Below are 7,371 nucleotides of genomic sequence, written 5' to 3' on the forward strand. Positions count from 1 at the left end.
TTTCTGTGTCAATCTCACTGCAAAACCCTGCTGCAGGGAGTATAACCAGCCCTTTAGTTTTCACAAAGCCCACACAGTTTGAAGGGAAAATTTAACAAAAGCTGAATGAGAACATGCTAGAGAGATAAAGAAAACGATGAACATGGAAAAATACATACACAAGACAGAAATACTGAGAGCATTATTTTTTATATTTTATCCCTTTGATAAACAAAGGGATTTTTAAAAATCATTATTCATATATCTATTAAACCATAACAACAACTTAAACAATTCTATTGGTATAAGAATTTTGCAAAAAAAATCTGTAACACTCTGTTTAGAAAGCTGGTTTGAGTGCATTAAGTTCTTTTAAGGCCTCAGACAGGAGAGCAGGTTCCAGGAGTGTGTTTATTTCAGATCAACACACACACATACCACACACTGCAGTGCATGCCTTTGTCTCCACTCCATCCACATTAATTGTTAATAAAGCCAAAGCCCCAGCTGATTACAAAAGATTATTCCACGGTGGGTTTTTTCTGATCAATAGAGCATATCAATTCCAGTAGGCTTTCATGTAGGTGCTTGAAGGAGAAGCTGAAGTAGGAAAGAAAAAGAAGGCAAAGGTAGTGCGAGAAAGCGCTGGATCTTAAGGACTTGGACTCCAGCTTTGCCTCAAGTGCCTGCAGGAGCTTAGAGCTCAAAAGAGATGTTTCGTAAATCTTAGCCGCAAGCTACAAGCTCACTGTTCCTAACACCAACTTAAGACACTGAGGCCTGCTTAGACTGGAGTGGATATTAATTTCACTGACCAAGTGGAAGACAGAGGTCCTCCTTTAAACCATCAGTCACCAGACCTAAGCTACTCAGCAGCTATTACTATGGTAATCTGTACCTCAGGCCCAAGTAGGGTGTGCATATATGTGTGTGTGTTCACTATACATTTCAAGTGTACTTGCAAGAGGGTAAGACAACAGAGAAGAACTGAGCAACTACTGTAAGCAAGTATCAACACTCATTAACAGAGACACACAATTATGTCGTTGCACACTTATGTTTCTGTTCAACCGGCATATGATGTTCACAGAGTAATTAATCATAAGAGGCGGAGAGTGGGGGAGGAGATCAGGGAGAAAGGGGAAAGAGGGGTGGGGGAGTTGGAGGGTAGAAAAACATTATGAGTCTGGGTAATTGTCTAATTTTCCTTCAGAGAGCCCAGCGAGGAATAAGAAAACAAACTGCCACGGCACAGTTCCGAGGTTGGAAGAAGAGCTATTTACTGATTAGGGAAAAAAAAACGGAATATTAGAACAAATAGTTATTGTAGAGAGTCATTATGTAAGACTATAATAGTGGGCAGGAAAACCCTACTACATCAGCACTTATAAAGGCAAATAAAAAACAAAGAGAGTTAAGGAAAGACGATTGCATTTTGCTTTTTTTTATATAGAATTAACTCAAAAGACCAGCTCTTATTATTTCAAAGATCACTGTGTGGTATAAAAGGTTTTAGAATATTCATATCATATATTGATTGATTGAAAAAGTAGATGGGATGGGGGAAGTTTCCTGTCATAGCTGCTAAAATCCAGGAGGCTACTCGAGATCAGATTCAGTTCAGGGTTCATGCAGGCCCCAGGGTTCTGCAGATGGTGTATGCATGTGTTCATGTCTGCTTATCATGCCCAGAGCAGTTATTCTATTTAGGTTAAAAAAGGTCTATCAAAACACTATCAGGATGGAGTTTTGGTGTACAGTATATAGCCTTATTTTATAATGATCAAATGTTTTTTGGCCTTTTTTTGTATAGGCATATAACGTGACTATGCACATTTAGCACACTTTTAAGCTACTTATAGCGCTAGACCTGTAACTCCCAGAAACAGTTCCCCTGAAAGCAATTGGGAACGCCACACTGCTGCAAAATCAAAATCATCTTCTCTGTTTTGACATCTGATATTAGACCACTTCAGACCATCAGATAGAAGAAGTCCTTGAGTTACCTGTAAATTCAAGTCCACACTCCCCTCTCTAGAATAAATTCTGTATCAGAAAACCAAAAATATGTCTGAGCGGTTAAAAAATATTATTTAGGTTTAGTGCTCATTTTAAAGGGGAGCTCAGACTGTCAAAAACTGCCACTCCAGGTCACATGACTCAATCAGTGACCGATCCAACTGCCTCAAGTAACATTGGTGAGATTTTGATAAAGGCGGCTCCCACAAGGCATCAATATGCACCTAGTGCTGCTTATAACCTGAAAAACATTAAATCCATCTCCAATGAAAAATGATTGTATCAAAATCATGCAGTGTTGTTATTAGGAAGAAAATATACAAAAAGAAAAAACAGCACAGTCCAGGAAAAAACGTAGCTCAAGCTAAACACTTGAGACAGATATATAAAAAAAAAAGTAATACAGGTGGATAATCAAGGACACCAACAAATACATAAATCTAAACACCTGGTCCCACACAGATATAAGCTCCCAATTGCTTTTCACTAACAAAGCATATTTTGTATTTCAAAAGCTTTTGGTATAGAAGTAAAAATATATCATCATTGAGGATCAGAGGCATTACCTCTAATCTTGGTCTCACTGCATGGATAGAATAAATGGAGCAAGATGGCCCGGAAAGTGACAAATCATAAAATACATACATAGGCTGGCGCCTACTTGTTAGCCTTCCGGTCACCCGTTCCCTCTTCTGCTAACGGAAGCACTTTACTTTAAAGCTCTCTTTTCGGCGGGATAAAATAACAAGGGAGAAGTGTGAAAACAACTTAAAGTTACCTGCACTTCAGTAAAAGCTGTTTCTTCCCTCAAAATTAATTGCTTCTTACCAGGGACACTGAGTGCACATGACAGTGAAAGTCAAAGAGGTAGGAAGGCATCGCCTCCATGCTCCTTTGTTCGGTAAATGACTAAATATTTAATGTTCCAGGGCTCTTAAGATTAAAGGTAACATGTTGTCAGTAATAGTGGAGCTACTTCAAAGGATGTAAATTATGCATTTCTTCCTTTAGCAGAGAAATCAAAGCAGGTAATGAAGATTAAAGTTTGTAGACCTCTACATTCTCTTCGGCTGAGGAGACGGGAGGAGTGGAGACGAACAGAGAGCCAGAGGACCTGCATTAAGGAAGGTTAATCTATTCCGAGCATGGGTTATCTGATTAAAGAATCATTGTGTTCATTTAATCTGTTTCAGTGAAGCTGGTTTATGGAGCAGGAAGATAGAGGCAAAGCTAACCTCTGCAGTCAAAAGGCGCTGCAGCCAGTGTAGCTATCAAAGAAATACATGACTTTAGGGATATGATACGCACCTACAAGGGCTGCATTTCACGTCCTTAAGGTCTTTTTAAGGGGGGAAAATTGTGGGAGAATCAATGAAAAGATAGAAGAATAAAACTTTATCAGGATTATTCCAAAAAAAAAAAGTTAAAAACAAAACCACTGGACTTTTTTTTCTTTCTTCCAAATTTGAAGATGTCTAGATTGGGGATCTTCAGGCTTTATAGAGTAGCCCAACAAAAGGCTTGTTATGGCCTACAAAACATGCAAATTGAAGCGAAACAGGTCAACCCCTTGTAATGGGAGTCGTTCGGGTCGTTATTGGCCTGCAGGTTAAACCGAAACAAGCCCACGCGTCTATAATGGGGAGTCGTTATTGGCCTGGCTTGCAGGGACAATGTTTTGACAATGGGATGAGGACAGAGGTGATAATGGGAAGGAATCAACTCCTCTTCCTCTGATAGAATAGAATTTAACTTTATTGTCATTACACTGTCACATAGTACATGGCAACGCATTTAAGCCATCCCCTTGGGGAGCATTGGCCTGCCATTGTGCAGCGCCCGGGTAGCAGTGTGGGGTTAAGGTTCTTGCTCAGGGAGCCAGAGTGGCAGTCTGTGGGAGTGGGGGATCGAACTCCCAACCTCAGGATTCCAAGCTCTATGCCCTGACTAGGCCGCCACTTCCCAGATGACCGATGACTGAGAATCTTCACCAGCATGTATCTGGATTAGAAATGTTTAAAGAGCAATGGGTTGGGCATTCTTTGTCAGGGTCTTTTTTCCCAAAATATTTATTTTTTTCTTCTTCTCCAAATATTCCATATCTGTTTATCTCTGAACCCACCCAAATGATCTTGCTGACTGCAATCCCTTCCAGCATACAGAATCAAGGGAAACACATGCAGAAACAGAATCTGTGCATTTCAATAGCTACAACACATGAACTGAGAGCTTTAACCAGATGTCGAAAAAATACATGCTGGTAGTTACATCTTGGAAGGCTGGCTGTTTACTGGTTACTGTGGTTGTGCATTGTTTTAGAGCGCTTGCCATTTACCAGTTACTGTTGTTGAAGATTACTCATCTGGGACTGGGTCACGGAGGCAGCATTCTTAGGGAAGTCTTAGTCTCCAAGACTTCCCTCTACTCAGACACCCTCTGCAGCTCTACTGGGGGAAGCCAGAGGCCTTCTTAGGCCAGCCGAGAGACATAATCCCTCCAGCTTGCTCTGGGCCTTCTCCTGGTGAGATATGCCTGGAACAACTCCCGAAGGTGGCGTCCAGGGACAGGGGGCATAAGAAAAAGATCTCTGAGCCTCCTCAGCTTCTCCCCTAGATCTAGAGGAGAAGCCATTTTATTCTGACCTACTTCCAGGTTGTGCAGGAAGCTCCTTTTAGCCATCTTGGATCTCATTTTTTAAGTCGTGATCCAGATTTCATGGCCATATAGGAGGATGGCCATATAGAGACACTGGTAAACTGAGAGCTTTGCCTGTTTGCTAAGGTCTCTCTTCACCCCAATGGAGTGGTGCAGCTTCCACATTATAGCAGCAACCACAACTATCCATCTATAAATTGCTATAGTTCTTGGCAGGACGGAGCCAGCCAAAATCTGCAGGTCCCCAAATCAGACCCACATCAGCCCTAAAAATCCTGTCCATTAAGGTCATTAACAGAATAGTTGACAGAGGGCAGCCCTGTTCAACACGAACTGGGAACAATCTGACTTAATGCCTGCACTGTGAACCAATCTCCTGCAGCTGGAGCACCCCCCAAAGGGAGCCATGAGGGGCACAGTCTTATGCTTTCTCCAGTTCCACAAAACACAGGTGTACTGGTTGGACAAACTCCCATTAGCCCTCAAGTGCTCTGCAGAAGATGTAGCGCTGGTCCACAGCCAGGGAAAAAAAAAGTACACAGCTCATCCTGAGAGTTAGGCTCTACAATAAGCCAGACAACTGGTCAACTGTTAATCCAGACCACTTCATGTCAAAGAGGCGTGTCTGCCATGACATCCTGATAACATCCACAGGACTAAGGTACCCAATGAGGATCTTATAGATGGTTAAATGTAGGAAAAAGGGTTTGGATAAAGTATGGCATGTCATTTTCTATACCAGTGATTTTTAAGTTTGTATGGCATCTTTCTAGGTGAGTAATTAAGTTTAGTACAGAAGCAATGTTACTCATGGATTGTCACAAATGTTGACATATAGCTTTGGTTTAAAAGAAAATATTTTAACTCTATTTTCATGATAAACATTCTGCATGTTTACATGGTTTAGAGCATGCTATATTTGTTTGGTATACATGCTTGACAATGTTTGTATATACTGTTAAAACCCCCAGTGGAAAGAACAAGTTCCGGGGCCCCTTGAAAAACAGGTCCTAAGTAAACACCAAAAAACCCGCCCCTTAACAAGCAAACTTAGTAGACACAGCTTGGGGGCGGGGGATTAAAGAAAGTTTAAGTTTGCATAGTCAAAATGGGCCTTTATAATGTGCTTATGTGCAGGTCATCAATTTCTTCCATGTTTTAAATGTTTCACCAGAAACTCCTCATGTTATTTTACAATGTAAAGTCAAAATAAAGGAAGTAAATAGAACTGAATTGAACTGGATTAAAGCCAGGCATTTTTTGTTGTTGTTGTTGTTTTTTTTTTGCATGTAATAACTCCCTCTTTGGTTTGAAATACAAAGAAATATCCCCTCAGATAATTTCAACAGCTGTCATTTAGGAAATCCTTCGATAGACTCCAGTCACTAGAGAGGTTGGAGTATTTATCTTCACGCTTTGTAACACTCAGTGGCACTATGATGCTTTTAACACACACCTACTCATGAGTGACTTCACGTTTTGAGAGGAATAGAAGGAAACCAACCACTATAAAACAATTGTTCAAGCTAATAACTGTGTTGCATATAATTCGGTTTGAAGGTGCTTCGGAATCAATATCAGCATTTCCTCTTCCACACATCACAAATCAAGGGCAACAGATCTACAACTCTGTACTGTGTATCTCTGTTCAAACAGCATGCTTGTAAAGCCGAAACAGTGTCCAGAAAGAGGCACGTATGCAAAGTGAACAGAGCTCTGTGTTATTCTATTGGAATCAAATTCCTCTTTAACTGAACATAGACTTATCGATCAGTAAGAATCTACACAAGAGCAGCCTCCAAATGAAGTAATGTGTGTGTGAGGGAGAGAGTGAGGACAAGGGAGAGAGGAAAAGAAAGGGGTAAATAACATCTTCATCTCACTCGTGTCTGCAGCAGCCAGTCAGTCAGGCATCATTAATCCAGTGAGGAGCCTCATCTGTTGTGTATTGGTTCATTTTACAACACTACAGTACTGTCTAAATATTGACAAAGCTCTACTGTCTGGGCTATTGACTGTCATCAGAATGCTTCCCCTTTAGAGTGCAGTGTAAAAAGGAACTGTGGATTGCTAGTGAGTGTGTAAATGTGTGTGTGTGATACAGAGTCAGAACACTCAGCTGCTTGTTCTCTCATACAGATGAACAGGTAACAACAAAAAAAGACGCCAAATAATTAAACTGTAGCCATTGATGTCCATGTCGGATTTAACCTCTTAAAACCCACCAGGTCGCCAGCTCCAACTGACACCAAAAGTTCAAAACCCCATAGCTCTGGAACTGATATAGCTTGAGGTCTGAAATTTTCTGCATCTGTAGTTGACATGATGTAGAACAAATCTAATACAATAAAACCTGTATTTTCTCAAGAATGTCTTTATTAATGCTGTTCAAAAAAGACATAATTTTCGAGAATAAAAAATAACAACTTTGGGCCGGATTTATCAAGATCCAATTTTGCGTGCAGTAATTTGAGCTCGCAAACTGGAATTTTGCGCAAGGGGCTGAACCATGGTTTGCGGGTGATTTAACAAGAGCGATTGCGTAACTGGTGGCAGGTGCAAAACTGTTGGAGACGCCCTATTTAAATGATGGTTTTGCGCGTTTTGTGGTTTGCGGCAAAGTAGTTTGTAGTTTGTACAAACTAGTGCATTAAAAAATTGAAATCTTACAGTGCCCCCCAACAACAACAAAAAAAAAAAAAAAAAAAAAAAAAAAAA

The 7,371-nt window shown here is 40.6% G+C and overlaps 1 protein-coding gene across 1 annotated transcript in view; it reads right to left on the reverse strand.

Moving 5' to 3' along the window:
- The window catches only part of wwox (WW domain containing oxidoreductase), a 187,231-nt gene that overhangs the window by 65,429 nt on the left and 114,431 nt on the right, over nucleotides 1-7,371 (reverse strand). The window lies entirely within an intron of this gene.

The sequence above is a fragment of the Cyprinodon variegatus genome, unplaced genomic scaffold (genome assembly GCF_000732505.1).
Source record: "Cyprinodon variegatus isolate N-32 unplaced genomic scaffold, C_variegatus-1.0 Scaffold35, whole genome shotgun sequence".
NCBI lineage: Eukaryota > Metazoa > Chordata > Actinopteri > Cyprinodontiformes > Cyprinodontidae > Cyprinodon > Cyprinodon variegatus.